The 17,783-nt window shown below is 43.6% G+C and overlaps 1 protein-coding gene and 1 pseudogene across 8 annotated transcripts in view; one reads left to right on the top strand and one right to left on the bottom strand.

Moving 5' to 3' along the window:
- The window catches only part of MAD1L1 (mitotic arrest deficient 1 like 1), a 578,229-nt gene that overhangs the window by 103,374 nt on the left and 457,072 nt on the right, over positions 1-17,783 (top strand). The gene's annotated exons all lie outside the window — the stretch shown is intronic.
- LOC128336766 (aminoacyl tRNA synthase complex-interacting multifunctional protein 2-like) lies at positions 13,924-14,728 on the bottom strand (annotated as a pseudogene).

The raw sequence follows: 17,783 nt of genomic DNA, 5'->3' as shown, positions 1-17,783 counted from the left end.
GAAATGAAGAAAAGAGGTCCATGGTGGTGTTTAGGTATCTCTGTGTGTGGCAATAAAGTAGCGATCACTACTAAAGTAACGGATAAAGTAGTCAATCACTGTGGAGGGGGTAATCGGAGTTCTCATAATCAGTAGAAAAGGAGATCGAGTGGAATCCAACATCTTTTTAATTGAGCACCTTGTGGGCAAGGGTTGGGTGGAAGTGTAATTTAGGAGATTCTGCCCACCATTTAACTTGCATTACCTGATATGCTGACTCCTTAAGAAAGCCTTCAGGTACAGTCCTGGAACTCTTTTGGAAAACAAGTGGTGCTTTTATTGATTGCTTGTTTTAATGAAAGGCGGTATACAAATTTTACAATCTCAAGGCAGTTCACACAGAAAAATTAAAACACTATCAAAATTACACAGTTAAAATATTAAGTGAGAATATAAAAACATAAATCTGACTAAAAAGATTTAAAATACAAGCACAATATAACCATACAAAACACAAAGCAGCAGCAGCAGCAACAGCGACAATTGTATAAAAGCCTGGTTAAAAAGCCAAGATTTCACACACTTTCTAAAAACTGTGATGGAGACAGAGGAGTGAATAGCCACCGGGAGAGCATTCCAGAGTCTGGGGGCAGCAACAGAGAAAGCCCTGTCCTGCATTCACGGCAGCCGAGCCTCCCTCATTGTTGGCATCTGGAGCAGAGCCCATCAGATGATCTTGTCAAGCAGGCAGCAACCCTTGGGAGCAGGCGGTCCCTCAGGTTTCCAGGGCCCAAACTGGTAGGCATCAAGTATTTTCAAGCATTGTGTATTTTGACAATACTGTGTGCATTAAACTCTTTTTGTGGTGGTTGTCCCTACCTGACGTTTGGCTTTTGGTTTTTGCATGCAATAACTATTTCAGGAGGCCAAGTGCTTGATTGTCACTTGAATGCAAAGAGACAGGCTGGGTTGTTTTTTGTTTTTTTTTAAACTGGCTAGTTCTTTAGACTTTTTAAAAGCAAGACCTCAAGGCTAATTCCTATTGCCAGCTATGTATTGCCACGCGACAGCCTCCTCCCATACAAACTCTTTGTCACATTGATAGCTACTACTCCTGAACGATGGCAAGGCTGCCCCATTGAGTATCTGCTAGAGTATCAAGCAGTGACTGCTTGGTTACTCTGTGAATACTTGTTGATCTGAATCAGTGCTCAGTTGGGTATGCAGTAAACCAGGGGTTCTCAAACGCAGATGATGGTCCCCAACCACAGATGGGAGCTGTAGTTCATCAACTTTTGGGGCCCAAGTTTGAGAACCCTTTCAGTAAACGGATGGACCCTCCCACCCCACTAAGAATGTTTAATCCTTAGAGAAAACTAAGTTTAAAAAATTATGTTTATGGTCCATCTGGCTAGAAAGATGCTGTTTCTTTGGCCCCCGAGGAAAAGTGGCAGTTTGGCAAGAGACAAATTGTCAAGAGTAAATTAAATACTGCAGGAGTGCAAATCTGCCTGCTCAGCATGAGGTAGTGTTTCTTCGCAAAAATACCAGTTAGTTACAAGAAATGTAAGGTTAGATTCCCCCTTTTAGTATGGGAAAATATATGGTTTTTGCTTGTCAACCACTTAGCAATCTGTGGAGCAGGATATGAAACCAACTATTAGTTTTATGATGATGATTATTTTGCTTTGATTGGTAGGTTTGCTGATACCTGAGGGAAGCTGCCGGCAGTGGGGGGAAGTGTGTGTGTGTGTGTGGGAGTTGTGTTTTGCTCCGAGGCATGCTTCTCTTCATCTTGCTCCATGAAATTGGGTGGAAAGTGAAGAAGAAGCAGTGCAATGACACAGTATTCTGCAAGCAAGGGAAGTTGTCTATTCCAAGTCTGTATCTACAGTAATCCATTGCTATTTTATTTGCTTTTTTAGATCACTTGGGACAGCTAACAACTTTATTAATGCAAAAATGAAATTGACACAATAGTAGGCAAAACAATTCACAGTAGTAGTAGAAGAAATACTGTGGGGAGCCAGCGTAGTGTAGTGGTTAGAGTGCTGGACAAGGACCAGGAAGACCCCAGTTGGAAGCTCCATTCAACCGTGAAACTCACTGAGTGACTCTGGGCCAGTCATGTGTCTCTCAGCCTAACCTAAATAACAATAACCATGTTATTTTTGAGCTCCTCGGAGGAAGAACGGGATATAAGTGTAAAAATAAATAAATTAATACATAATCACTATTTCCGTTTGTGCAGTAGTTAGGTGGGCTCTCCTTTTGTTTTTAGAGGTTTCCAAACAGAGGAAGGACGGCCATCTGTCAGGAATGATGTAGCAGTTTCCTACAATGAACAGGGCATTGGACTAGATGGCCTCCAAGGTCCTTCCAGCTCTAACATTCTGTGATTTCTTTTCATTCCATCATATGGTGACTGGAACTTGCATAGAGGGTATGTACAGGAGCAGGAAGTCCCATTTGTTGCATGAGCTTTTTTCAAAGGAGAGTGATAAATGGGAAGGCAGTTTATAGCAGTATCAAGCGCACTTAAGGTTTAAAGCTCAGTCCACAGACCAGACAGAGATGCTGTGAAGGGAATGATCTGTAGACTTCCTGAATAGAATATTGTTGCTGGCTTCCCTGGTGTTGATAGAGCCAGCATTAATGTGAATTTCTCCTGATTGACTGAATGATTAAGTGCCATCAAGTTGGTGTCGTCTCTTAGCGACCACATAGATAGATTCTCTCCAGAATGTTCTGTCTTCAATTTGGCCTTTAAGGTCTCTCAGTGGTGCATTCATTGCTGTCGTAATCCGGTCCATCCACCTTGCTGCTGGTCATCCTCTTCTCTTGCCTTCCACTTTCCCCAGCATTATGGACTCCTCGAGGAAGCAGGATCTTCAGATAATGTGTCCAAAGTATGATAGTTTGAGTCTGGTCATTTGTGCCTCGAGTGAAAATTCTGGATTGATTTGTTCTATGATCCATTTGTTTGTTTTCCTGGCTGTCCATGGTATCCTCAAAAGTCTTCTCCAGCACCAAAGTTCAAAAGTGTCAATGCTTTTTCTGTTTCGCTTCTTCAAAGTCCAGCTTTCGCATCCATAAAGTGTCACGGGAAAAACCATGGTCCAAACGACACATCACTGCATCTAAATATCCTTTCCAAGGCCTTCACTGCAACCCTACCAAGTGCTAGTCTGCGGCATATTTCTTGACTGCTGGATCCTTTACTATTGACAGTTGATCCTAAAAGGCAGAAACTATCCACCACTTCAATGTCTTCATTGTCAATTCTAAGGCTGGTTGCTGTACCTGTTGTAATTAGTTTAGTCTTCTTTACATTTAGTTGTAGTCCCATTTTTCACTGTGCTCCTCTCAGTATATGTTCAGCATATAAATTGAATAAAGGAGAAAGTATACAGCCTTGTCCTATTCCTTTGCCGATCTGGAACCAGTCTGTTTCACCATGTTCCGTCTGGACTGCAGCTTCCTGTCCTGTGTCTAGGTTTCTCATGTGAACAATGAGATGTTCTGGGACACTCATTTTCCTAAGGATATTCCACAACTGGACATGGTCAACACAATTGAAGGCTTTTCTGTAGTCAATAAAGCACATATTGACTTCTTTCTGGTATTCTTTGACTTTCTCAATTATCCAGTGTACATCAGCAATGATGTTTCTTGTTCCAGCATTATCTTGCTGGCATGTGAAATTAAGGATATTGTGTGATGGTTTGTGCAATCTGTTAAATCTCCTTTCTTTGGTATGGGTTTATAGACTGACCTCTTCCAGTCTGTTGGCCACTGTGTCGTTCTCCAAATCTGCTGGCATAATTTGGTTAGAGCCTTGACTGATTCTTACTCCTCCCTCCGCTTTCCCCCCACCAGTGCTTGGCAGTGGCTGGAAGTAGCTGGTGCGTGTGTGTCCACCGGGCACATGTGTGCCACCTACTTCCAGCCGCTTCCATCCAAAGAGTGAATGGGGCGGCAGGGAAGTATGCTGCTACCCCGTAGGACTTGAGGAAAACTGGGCGCCGGCGGGGGAAAAGCAGAGGGAGGGGTAAGTTCACCCTCCCCCGCCCTTAAAGTGTAACCCCCCCAATGCCTTCGAACTTTGAACCTCCCGGTTCTCAAACCTGTTCGGAGGCCCGTTCACATCCCTAGGCATTATTGTCAGGCAGAAATAAAGGACGAACTTCAGGCTTTGCACCTACAGCATCTTCCATCCACACATTATTTCAATTCAAGTCTTAGTTTTGTTCAGTTTGGTGCAGGTTGGATTGTGTTAAAATATCAACAGGTATCCTGTGGATGGTAAACAGAATGAGGGACAAAACAGAACCCTATGGAACACTATAGTGGAACTGCCATGGGGAACCGGCGTACTTCACTAACACCACCTTCTAGAAACATCCGTCCAGGTAGAAATGGAGCCACTGAAATCTAAAGCTCCCATCCCAGACAGAAGGATACCATGGTTGATGGTATCAAAAGCTGCTGAGAAATCCAGGAGAATTAACAAGGTCATGATTGCCTTGTCGTCATCCTGGCAAAAGCTATCCATCAGGACAATTGAAGCTGTTTCTGTGCCAAAAACAGATTGACATAGACGCAGATAATTGGTGTTGTCCGAGAGTGTGTGCTGTTGCTCAGTGATCACGTGCTTACACCCCTTGCCCAGGAAAGGTGTATTGAGGACCAGCTGGTAGTTAGAGCAATCTTGCAGAGAGGCCTTCTTTAGGAGTGTGTGTTTGTACAGAGTGCCTCAGGAGGAACCTTATTCCATACAGATGCTAATTTTCCCAGCAATTTGTGGACAATTCAGTGTATTCATTGCCATTCTAAAGCACCATAATAAGAATGTGGTCTGGCATGTCCTTACCTATAAAGATGGTATTTATTTAAGCAGAACCAAATCTATAAGGCGGAATAGGACCCTGGACCATCAGCTGGACCATCCATCTGTGGAGAGGACTGATGGGAAACTCACCAGTATGGCTTTGTGTTACTCTTAATTATAAGAGGTCTGCTGGTTCAGACTAAAGGTTGCATCTAGTTCAGCGTCCTATTGCCAGCAGTAGCCAGTTGGATGCCTTTGGAAGCAGGCAAGTAGGAATGAAGGTCAGAGCCCTCTCCTGCTGCTTTGTCCCCAGCTAGAGATATTCTGTCTTGGAACATGGAGTTTCCATTTAGCTATCATTGTTAATAGTGCTTGATAGGCTATTAAGGTCTGCATTTGTTTTAGAACTAATATTTTTAGTTCTGCATACAGTATTTATAAAATATGCAGAGAGTGAAATTCAGATTATCCTAGCCTTTTTTCCCTAGGCAATTTAACCAGTTTTCTAACTTACTGGTTCCTCTGCTACCATATTCTCTCTATGTTGTTTATCTCCCTATTTAGCTGCATTGATTTTTGTTGCCCTTTCAGCTGTTTCGATTTTGCCTAGTAGAAGTTCGATTTGTAACCTCAACTGTTCTTTAAATACTTACAAGCTTCTCACTGTTTATTTCTTATACATATTCCTATTGAACTCTAGGCATTGTCCTTTAGGGCTTAGAACATAGGTTTTAGCCCCATATTTACTTGCCATGCCTTCTGCCATTGACCTTTTCACACCTCCTACAACTTGCATTGTAGGAAATGTCATTTTGTACCTCTGTCTGCCTTATTCAGTACTATTCTTTCAGTATTGCTGTGACCAGTCGCGTGTGTGCACACTTATATATATGTACAGATCCTTTAAGATTTTAAGACTTCATATGCACATAGGTCAGATTTCCAGACTAGACTGTGAATTCGGCCCTACCTTTTGCTTTGTCATTTGTACTCTCCGTCCTTGCATCAAGTCTTGAGGAAGAGATGCTCCAGAAGGGGTACTCTGAGTTCTCCAATGGCATGCCTACATAAGCAGGATTTTCTGGCATCCATTGACCTGTCGAAGGCCAATGTGGGCTATGTTCTGATCTGAGATATCCACAGGAAGTACTTGCGCTTCTGCTACAACCACCATCATTATCTGTACAGTGTGCTGCTTCTTGGACTGACTTCAGCTCCTCAAGTATTAGCCAAGGTCCTAGTGGCCTTGGCGTGGGGCACCTGAGGATGAGGAGCATCTACCTGTACCTCCTTTAGATGATATATTGATCTGAAGAGAAAGGACTGAGGGATGTTGGAAGTCATCCTGAACTGACTAGAGACCCATAGGTTCATAGTGAACTGAGATATGAGCCTTCTCTCCCAGTTCAAAAATCTGGTGTGCTCAGTCCATAGCTGGAGCTTATTGAATCTCATGGAACTGTCCCAGGTATTGGGCTTTGCCTTCCTGGTTCGTGCCAGGATCTGTTCAGCGGGTCAGCGCTGAAGGGCCTTGCCCACTGCTCCAGGGGGAGGCCATCCCTATGGTGTTGAATGCCCTCTGGGAGTCTTGGAGAACAGGAATTCATGGAATTTCATTTTTCTGACACTGGGTCAGATAACATAAAATATTAAAGCTTTGTTTGGTGTTACAGGATGGAACAAGTTCTGTGCTCGTGTGTGATCTCCCGTCGGCCATCCCACCTGTCTCCCCTCAGTGCTCTGCGTTGTTACTGTATCACTGGTAACGTTCACACTGGCAGATCATGGTTTGTGTTTGCCCTCCAAAGCCGGATTGCAGATCTTGAGTTATGGAAACCAGAAGTGAAGAATTTGGATTAAGTTACCGCTAACATTCATAACTAATATTATTAATTACAAGTTTGTGATTTAAACCAAGCCACTAAGTTTAGAAAGTGTTAATAGTAGGAACATAGGAATCTGCCATATACTGATGCAGACCATTGGTCTATCTAGCTCAGTATTGTCTTCACAGACTGGCAGCGGCTTCTCCAAGGTTGCAGGCAGGAATCTCTCTCAGCCCTATCTTGGAGATGCTGCCAGGGACGGAACTTGGAACCTTCTGCTCTTCCCAGAGCGGCTTCATCCCCTGAGGGAAATCTCTTTCATTGCTCACCCTTCTAGTCTCCCTTTCATATGCAACCAGGGCGGATCCTGCTTAGCTATGGGGACAAGTCATGCTTGCTCCCCCAAGACCAGCTCTCCTCTGATTGTAGGGCAGAACATTTACCCTCTTCATCTTCTGTCTCCACAGCATTGGCCCTCCTGTTGGACTACAACTCTCATAATCCTTGTTGATCACTGTGTCTGGGGATGATGGGAGTTGTAGTCAAAAAACAGCTGGAGGGCTGAACCTGTGCAGCCCTGTCTTTAAAAGAATGTTGACATCTCACTCTCTTAATATTCAGGGTTGGTTTTTTTTAAGTCCCTGATGCCTGCTATGTTTAAGATGATCTGTACTTGAAAGGTTTGGTCGATATTATTTGTAAAGAGGCTGCATGGCTGCTATGGTCTGCTGACTCACTGATTTTCAGACAATTTATTCTTTAGTGGGTTGGCAGTTATTTCTTCAGATAAAGTAATATATGTATTGTGAAAAATCTTAATTTGCTATTGTAATCCCATAGTACATTATTTTAAATTTAAATATCTATCTCTGGTCAGTGACCGCAAGAAAGCATTATGATGAAATTCAATACTGTGAAATTTAATTCCTTCCCAAACTACTTAGAGGTGGGCCTTCTCTGTAGCTGCTCCCGGGCTGTGGAATGCACTCCCAGCAGAAATTTGCAACCTTAATTCCTTACTGACCTTCAAGAGAGCCCTTAAAACCCATCTGTTTGGCCTGGCCTTTCAGGGTTTTTAATTCGTTTTAATTGTTCTAATGCTAACCTGGTTTTCAGTGTTTTAATTGTTCTGATAGTTTAATTGTTTTTTTAAGATGTTTTAATTGTTAATTGGTGTTCATATTTATATTTCTGTTTTAATTGTTATTGGTTTTAATGGTTTCTGTTTTAATTGTAACCCGCCCTGAGCCATTTCGGAAGGGCGGCATAAAAATAAATCAAACAAACAAACACAAACAAATAAATAATATTAAAATCTCAAATGTTGGAGGAAACTGGAGCATAGGAGGTGACCTTTGCATCAGAGGCGCTTCCCCCTGATTGCCAAAGGAAAGCTTCAGAAACGCACTGTGAATTTTATAGATCCTATAGGTGCAGCCATATCTATGGTCAACACTAGTAATGCATGTGTTCTTAACACTGATTTGGTGGACATTTGGGCTTTTAATATATGAAGTTTCTACGTTTTCTCTCCATGGACTATGGTGGTTAAAAGTATTCTATCTGTGTCTCCAATATCTATGGCTCAATATTGGATCAAAGCATTTATTGGTGGAATTTTATACCTTGCTGCTCAGTTAATTTTTTCCTTTTAACAGCACAGCCCAGAAACTTCCTGAAAACTATAGATTTGCCCATTTGCTCCAATTTGCATTAATGGGGGATGTTTATTCCAAAAAAGCCCATTTTAGAAAATCATTTATGCACCTTTATTTACCTTGAATGTGTGCAGTTAGCAAAATGTTTGTAGCTTTTGTTGTGGGACATCTGAAAAGTGCCACACTTAAAAAAAAATAAAAAAAATTCTGGTGCTCAAAAAAAAAAGAGATTACTTTGAAAACTGTCTTTCTTGGTAATCAAGTGTTTACAGAAAGATGCTTTGTTCAGACTCTTCCTACGGCTCTGTATGCTTAAACAAAGAGCTTTTAGACTTAAACACAGCTGTTCATTTGAAAATGAAAAATCAAATTAAACAGAACCAGCTTTTGAAAGTTAATGCCGTATAGCAACTGAAACAAAGAGAGAAAATACAGTGTTGTATGTTTTGCTTAAATAACTTTATTTTAAAAAAGTTTTTCAACTAAAAAAGTGTGGTTTCAAAGACGCTCATCTTTCTCGCAGTATCCCGCAATAGAACATCTGTGCTCATTCTGATGCGGATGAATGACATGAATTAAACTGGAACTGTTGAAGTGCTCTTTTTAACATAATTACACCTTGTTCCTTTTGGAGACACAATGCAGGGATGAAATGCCAATTAAGACTGGTATGTTAATGAGATTGAGACTGAATAGTGGATTAGTGTGGACACAAATCCAACTAGAATTGATTTGATATAATCCCTGAATTCTGTTCTGTTTTTAATAGAAATGTTATCGTACATTTGAACATCTCCAAAGGTGGGTTTTAAAAGATAAATATGGACCCGTTTTGATTAGCATTTTGTTATCTGCTTATAATGCTGGTACAAATTCTGTTGTACATTGGATGGATACAGTTGCTGTTCTTTTTAATGTTTGTTTGGGAAGGATGCTTTCACGATGAAGCAGGCTTCTTCTCCATCTGTTCATTCAAAATACCCTCCTGAATGCTCAAATGATTGAGACATGCTAGAAACCAAAGTAGTTATTTTGCTGCCTATGCTCAGATTGGTGAAAGAAACTTGTTCAGTTACAGGTGAAACAATCTGAATTTCTTGTTCAGGATAATGCTTTCAGAGAACTGATATTTGATTGATTGATTGATTGATTGATTGATTAAGTGCTGTCTAGTTGGTGTCGACTCTTAGCAACTGCATAGATAAATTCTCTCCAGGGTGATGTGTCTTCAACTTGGCCTTTAAGGTTTCTCAGCAGTGCATTCATTGCTGTCATAATCGAGTCCATCCACCTTGCTGCTGGTCGTCCTCTTCTTCGCTTTCCTTCAACTTTTCCCAGGATTATGGACTTCTCGAGGGAGCAGGATCTTCACATAATGTGTTTGAAGTATGATAGTTTGAGCCTGGTCCTTTGTGCCTTGAGTGAACATTCTGGATTGATTTGTTGTATGATCCATTTGTTTGTTTTTTCTGGCTGTCCATGGTGTCCTCAAAAGTCTTCTCTAGCACCAAAGTTCAAAAGCATCAATGCTTTTTCTATCTTGCTTAAAGTCCAGCTTTTACATCCATAGAGTGTCATGGGGAAAACCATGGTCCGAAGGATTCTAATCTTTGTAGGTGTTGACACATCATGGCATCTAAATATCCTTTCCCAGACCTTCATTGCCTTCATTCCCAGACCTTCATTGAACAACCAAGTGTTGTTCTGTGGCATATTTCTTGACTGCTGGATCCTTGACTGTTGATAGTCAATCCTAAAAGGCAGAAGCTATCCACCACTTCAGTGTCTTCATTATCAGTTCTGAGGCTGGTTGCTGTACCTGTTGTTATTAGTTTAGTCTTCTTTACATTTAGTCGTAGTCCCATTTTTTCCACTGTACTCATTGACTTTCATTGCTAGAGCTTGCAGATTATCCGCATTCTCAGCTATCAGAGTGGTGTCATCAGCTTAGCGCAGGTTATTGATGTTTCTCCCTCCAGCTTTAAAACCACGTTCATCTTCTTCCAATCCAGCTTCTCTCAGGATATGTTCAGCACAGAAATTGAATAAAGAAGCAGAATATATACAGCCTTGTCTTATTCCTTTGCCGATCTGGAAACAGTCTGTTTCATCATGTTCCGTCTGGACTGTGGCTTCATGTCCTGTGTATAGGTTTCACATGAGAACAATGAGATGTTCTGGGACGCCCATTTTCCTAAGGATATTCCACAACTTGACATGGCCGACACAATCAAAGTATTTTCTGTAGTCAATAAAGCACATATTGACTTCTTTCTTGTATTCTTTGACTTTCTCAATTATCCAGCGTGCATCAGCAATGATGTTTCTTGTTTCTCAGCCTTTTCTGAAATCAGCTTGAGCATCGGGTATTTCCCTTTCCACGTAGGGCTCTAATCTTTGTTGGATGATCCTGAGCATTATTTTGCTAGCATGTGAGATTAAGGATATTGTGTGATGGTTTGTGGAATCTGTTAAGTCTCCTTTCTTTGGTATGGGTATGTAGACTGACCTCTACCAATCTGTTGGCCACTGTGTCGTTCTCCAGATTTGGTGGCATTGGTTAGAGCCTTGACTGATTCTTCTTCTGTTGCCTGCCATATTTCTGTGGCTATTCCATCAATTCCTGTAGCCTTCTGACTTGGTAATGACCAGAGTGCTGATCTAACTTCATCTTCCCATTCCACAGTTCCTCTGGTTCCCTATCAGTCAGGTTCAGAACTTCAAAGCAGTTCCTGATGTTCTACTTGAAAATGGTGGGTACATTCTCAAGATCATATTGTGGGAACTGGATAGCTTTGTTTTTCTGCTTTAGCTTGACTTGGAACTTGCACATGAGCAGTTTGTGATCTGTTCCACAATCAGCCCCAGTCCATGTCTTTGCTATTATAGCTGAGCTCTTCCACATCCTTGCACCAATAATGTAATCAATTTGATTTCTATGTATTCCATCTGATGATGCCCATGTGTATAGGCGCCACTTTGGTTGTTTGAAGAATGTGTTAGCAATGAAGAGATCATTGGCTTGGCAGAAACTACTAAGTTATTCTCCTGCTTCGTTTCTGTTTCCTAGGCCATATAGGTCGACTGTGTTTTCCTCCTTACCCTTTCCAGCACTGGCATTTCAGTCTCCAAGCACCAGCATCACATCTTGCTTGCGTGTTCTGTCAATTTCAGACTGGACTTGAGCACAAAACTCATCAACTTCCTCTTTTTCTGCATCAGTTGTTGGGGCATATACTTGAAGAACTGTCATGTTAAAGGGAAATTTAACACGAAATCTAAATGATATTAGTCGGTCACTGACCGCATTGTACCCAAGTACTGTCATTACTATATTATGAAAGCAACACCATTCCTTCTTCGGTTTTCGTTTCCTGAGTGGTAAACAGTATGTTTTTCTGACTGAAAGTGTCCCATTCCAGACCATTTTAAGCCACTGATGCCCAAATGTCAATCTGTAGTCGATTCATTTAATCTTTCACTGTGTAGAGATTTCCCATATTCATTCTTCTTATGTTCCATGTTCCCATTGTAATTCTTTCTTTGCAGCTTCGGATTTTCTTTTTCCGCATGGCAACATCAGCTGCTAGATGTCCAAAAGGCTTTAGTCGAACTGCGTCATAAACACCAGCGGTACTCTGAGAGATCCTCAGCTCTTCCTCAGTAGCATGTTGAGTACCATCCGACCTGAGGGGCCCATCATCTGGCACTACATCGACATTCATTCTATTTTGTCTATCCATGTGGTTTTCTTGGTAAAATACTGGAGTGGTTTCCCATTGCCTTCTCCCATGCAGTATGAAATGATGCCTTTGTTGTTGTTACTGAAGTGATCATCTGACTCCAGCATCTTCCTATATCACTGCTGCCCAGTGTAGGTGCCAGTTTGCTTTAGCTGGTCAGCTTGGATGACCTTCACACTTTGGGTGACCCTACTAGGAGTATACCTCCTGGCATACTTCACTCATCCCTTCCAGGAACACCCCCACCCCCGCCATGTTGAGGCAGCATAGCAGGACCTGGCGGAGGGGGGACAGACTGAGATTAGTTTTTAATAAAATGTCAAGATATGTCTTTAATGCCTCTAAACCAAGGCTTCCCAATCATGGGTCCCCAGATGTTGTTGGACTACATCTTCCCAACCACAATGATGATAGCTAATCTTGTTGTAGCAAGCATGAAGTCCTTTTTGCTACATAATAAAGGTCTGTCTTGTTTTTCATTGTCTTGTTTTCATGGTTGTGCAGCCCTGCCTTAGGGGATGGGGTCATAGCTCAGTGGAAGAACATCTGTATGTTTGCATGTAAAAGGTCCCAGGTTCACTCCCTGGCATCTCCAGGTACGGCTGAGAGAGTCTTCTGGCTGAAACCTTTGAGAGCTGCTGGCGGTCATTGTAGATAATACTGTGTGTCAGCAATCTGGCCACCCAGAAGGGAAGTCCAGGAAGATAGTCCACAATACAAACTGGGCTGCAGAAATGAAACACAGTTCGAAATAGTTCAGGCTCGGCCTGAAAGCTGTTGACACGAGGGTTGAGAAATGTTGTCTTCCAGCAGCTAACAGAAAGCTGCTGACGTGCTTTATAGTCCAAGCTGTTAACTCTCAGCTGGCAGACATTCAAGGCTTATCAGCCCTCTGCAAGAGGCGTTTGCTCCTCCTGATAGTTTCCAGCTGTGCTCTCCACCTTGTGACACGCCGTTGCTGTGGAGTCAGTGGGGGTTGCCCGCACAGCTCATCTTCTAGTCTGTCCGTCGCTGTCTCTGCTGCCTCAGACTGCTGTGCCTGCTCTGAAACATCAGCCGGACCTTCCTCAGCCGTCTCTTGGGAACTGACAGCTGGGCTCTGCCCCTCAGGCACCCCTGCATCGGCTGAAAGGCTGTCAGCTTCCCCTTCCTCCTCGCTATCTGAGATCGATGGCATGACACTGTGCTAGAAGGTCCGATGGTCTGACTCGGTTCAAGGCAACTTCCTATTTTCCACTGGAGTAGTAGTCCAACATCATCTTGGAAACCAGTGTTGGAAATCCCTGGCTCTAAATAAAACTGAATAATAGATTATATCCTAAGAAAGTTGGTCATTACTATTCCCAGAGGCAAGTCACATGACTGACTCCCCCAGCCGCACACCCGCCTGGGCTTCCTTCAGTTGTATTCATTCTCCGAAATTGATGTGAGTGTTAAGACTTGGAGCTACCAGAACAGCATGTCTTTCTCTAGCACTGTTAAATGACTTGCATTGTCCACAATTTAAAAAAAATAATTTAGGATAATGTTCTATTGTGGCACATAGGTGTTATTTATAAATATATATATAAATTTTACTATGCTTTTTGTTACCTCATTTAAGATTTCAGCCTCATTTAAGATTTCTTTACTTCATGAGCTGAGCTTCAGTGGGTTGGGGGGGGCATTTTAAAATCTTGTCTCTAGACCCACTCCAACCTTGCTAAGCCCCTGGTGAGATGCTTAAAATCCGGGTGAAACCTGGAATTTTGGGGGGCATGGCAACTCTAAACAAAAAACCCTGACAGTTTTAAAAATGTCATTCACCCTCCATGATATCCTAGGCTTCCACTTGCAAAGTAAGGTATAGAAAATATTTGAATGTCTTCCTTTTAGAATATATACATTTATTTCAGTAGCTTGAGAGCCTATTTAAAGGGTGCCAGATTTTCACAAGACTTCAGCCACTTCTGCACGTTGGTGGGAGCAGTGTTGGCACCTCCTGTCTGCTGAAGCGCACACCAGTCTATGATGTCAGCGACTGTCAGTTCACTTCTCACCAGCCGGGATGACTTGCCAAGGGCTGCATTAATGGACTGCAGCACGGCTACTTTCTTGTTGTTACTCCCTTATTTCAATTGGAAGAGCCCAGTGTCTACCCAGCTGTCTCTTAGAGTTGCGGTGACTGCATTATGCTTTTGATTAAGCAAAGAGAACAAGAATCGAGCAATGTCCCCTTCTCCTTCGATGGGACACATGGCTTGAATGCTGAACTTCACCTGAGGCTTTGGCACATCTTTCCAAAATCTTTTCAGCATAAAGCCTATGGTGCAATTGCTTCTTTGTCTGCTCAACAAAGCATTTCAGGAGGTTTGTCTGGCCCACTTTTCACAGGTTTGTGTGTGTGTGTGTGTGCGCACAGCTGACAATATTTTGTGTTTCTCACAAAGCAGGCTATGGAGTACTAGCAGTGATAGTGGAGGCAAAGAGGGTTTGGCATTGATTACAATATCCTTCAGAGCACCATAGTCCTTCCCCCAAGCAAGTTGTCCAAGTTTTCAGCATTGGCAGTTAAAGGGACTTATTCATCTGTTTGGATGATGTTTGTTGCGTCAGAGTCTGTATCTGCTGTTTGGCTCATCTTAGAGAGCCCATCCACAGCAGCTTTCAATCCATACAATACAAGCGCTTTAAGATCTCCTCTTGGCAGGATTCAATAACAACAAATATTTATATACCATTTTTCAACAAAAGTTTCCAAAGCAGTTTACATAGAGAAATGATAAATAAATAAGGTGGCTCCTTGTCCCCAAAGGGCTCACAATAACACAATCTAAAAAGGAACATCAGACAGACACCAGCAACAGTCACTGGAGGGATGCTGTGCTAGGGATGGATAGGGCCAGTTGCTCTCCCCCTGCTAAATGAAGAGAATCACCACATTTAAAAGGTGCCTCTTTGCCCAGTTAGCAGGGGAGTGCTTGAAGTGCTTTCCCAGTTATTCAAATGCTTGGTGCTGGAGCAACTTCATCCTTATACATGGGTATTGTGGTGGCACCCTGTCTGTCCCTGCCAGTGCCCCTTCACTGACTGAGCCACACTTTTGCATGCCCAAACTTATCAGCATCAGACTTTGTTGAGTCAAGTGGGATTTCATTCAATTGATCTTTCTTCAGTATTTCTTATAGTTGTAGCCTCTTTGTGTGCTTATACTGTTGAATAATTTTGCTTGTGTCTTTATGTATATACTAGTGTTTTCAGGCCCGTTGAAATAACGGGCGCTAGTAGGGGAGAGTTTTTTCCCCCTGCCCCACTCCTCGGCCAGAGGAGATGGAGACCGGGACTGGGGGCGAAGCAGAGGCCGTTAAAAAAAATATATGAAAAATTGCTGCCGCGGTCGCCGCCGCCGCCCTCCCTCCCTCCCAACTGCCGAGATCTCCTTACCCCGGGCCGCGTCAGTCGGGCGATGAAAGTTCTTAATTTGAGAGGGAGAGAGGAGCTCGCAAGCGGAGCTCCTCTCTCTGCAAAGCCTCTTCCCGAAATGGCGCTTTGGGCGCAAAGGACGCCTATTGCGACCTTTGCGTCCATAGTGCCAGTTCGGGCAGAGCCTTTGCACAGAGAGGAGCTCTGTTCGCGAGCTCCTCTCTCCCTCTTAAATTAAGGACTTTCTTCACCCGACTGACGTGGGCCGGGGTAAGGAGGTCTCGGCAGTTGGGAGGGAGGGAGGGCGGACGGTGGCGGCGACCGCGGCAGCATTTTTTTTTTTTTTACGGCCTCCGCTTTGCCCCTGGTCCCGGTCTCCGTCTCCTCTGGGCGAGGCGGCGGCTCTGCCGCCGCCTCGGCCAATTTTCCCCGCCGCATCTTCCCTGGCTTCGTGGCGGCCACTTCTGGCCTTTCCGTGGCCGGGCGAAGCGACCAACATGGCTGCCTGGTTCCTGTCTCCGTTTCTGCCTCGGCTTGTTCTGGGCATGCGCTCTGCGCATGCCCAGAACAGCCGAGGGAGGCACGGACACACGCCTTGGTGTCCACGGACGGACACCAAGGCTTTTATTAGAGAGGATTTTCGCTTGTGAAGGCAAAGCGTTTTCTTCCAGACTCCGTCTGGGAGCTGAGGGGAGGCCTGTCCCTTGGTATTCTTCTTGCTGATCGACTTTGCTGGTCAAATAAGAGGAGGTACTTCTCAGAAGTAATGATTGCCCTGCCCTGGAGCTCTCGAGAATGGAAATCAATAGTTTTCCCATTCTCTTTTTAGTAAGATGTAGTTCTGCCTTGTTTATGAATTGTCATAGTAGTTAGTTCCTGTGAGCAGAACAATAATGGAGTTTCCAGTTTCTGGATGTCTAACTTTATTTCACACTTTCCTAGCAATGCTCTGTTTGGAGAAGCCATGATGCCTCAGCATCTGTATCACTTACAGAAATGCCAGGTTTTCTCCAGCTCTCCATTTGGCTGGCAACAAAAAGACAGCCATGATTTATATCAGCATAAAACTTGGAGTTTCATAAGGAATGCATTCATTTTTCTCTGGAGACCCATATTAACAGGGGTGGGTACTGCTGGGTTATAAAATGTGTATTTCCCTGCTGTTTATCACTTATTTTTTAAGTGTCTACATCCCCCAAAAAGACTGCAGCTGGTGTGGCAATGAACTCAACTGGTGACCCATGTTCTTGTTGTCCCCCCTGAATATTTTATGAAGGGCCATGCTGAAATGCATTGCGTGCCCAGCAGAGAAGTTGGTGCCTTCTCTGTTGGGCACATAAGTCTCACCTAGCTATGCACTAGAATTGCCCTGCTACCAGCTCTTGTTCACATTCTTTCCCTGGACCCTGAGGTCCATGACAACTATAGACCAATCTCCAACGTCCCTTTTTTAGCAAAAGTGTTAGAGAGGGTTGTATGTGCCCAGCTCAAGAGGGTCTTGGAAGAAACTAGCTATCTTAATTCTTATCAGTCAGGTTTCAGGCCTCAGCATAGCACAGAGACAGCACTGGTTGCTCTGGTAGATGACCTGCTTTGGGACCTTGACGAGGGTAGTGTCCCTCTCTTGGTCCTTTTAGATCTCTCGGCAGCTTTTGACACTATCGATCATGCTATCCTTCTCGACCGCCTGCGTGGGTTGGGTATTGGGGGCACTGTCTTACAGAGGTTCTGTTCTTACCTTAGCGGGCGTGTCCAGTCGGTATGCATTGAGGTTGAGTGCTCTGACCCGTGGTCACTCCTTTATGGAGTTCTCCAGGGTTGAGTTCTTGCCCCTGTCCTTTTTAACATCTATATGAAGCTGCTGGGTCAGGTCATTTCTCAGTTTGGGGTGATCAATATGCTGATGATACCCAGCTGTATATCGCCATCCCAGACCATTCTGGGGATGCTGTTTCTGCACTTACTCGATGCCTGGAAGCTGTTAAGGTCTGGATGAACCCAAACAAGCTCAGACTAAATCCCTTTAAATCCCCTGAATTACTTTTATTCAGCCTTCGTACAGGCCATGGGTGCCAGAAAATATGACAGGGTAACATCTGTCCTGCAGTCATTGCACTGGTTGCCTAGTCGCTTCCGAGTTCAATTTAAGGTCCTGGTTCTGACCTTCAGAGCCTTGCGGGGCTTGGCACCTGTCTACCTACAGACCCGCCTCTCCCATCCAGTTACGTTCTGTCTGGTTAGATCATCTCAGATCACCCTCTTGTCGGTCCCTGATTTCTGAGAGGTTTGGGACTCTCGGATCCACAAAAGGGCCTTTTCGGTTGCTGCTCCAATTCTTTGGAAC

The sequence above is a fragment of the Hemicordylus capensis genome, chromosome 13 (assembly GCF_027244095.1).
Source record: "Hemicordylus capensis ecotype Gifberg chromosome 13, rHemCap1.1.pri, whole genome shotgun sequence".
NCBI classification, from domain to species: Eukaryota; Metazoa; Chordata; class Lepidosauria; order Squamata; family Cordylidae; genus Hemicordylus; species Hemicordylus capensis.
Note: the sequence above shows the minus strand (reverse complement) of the source record. Positions and strands in the feature narration are given on the sequence as shown.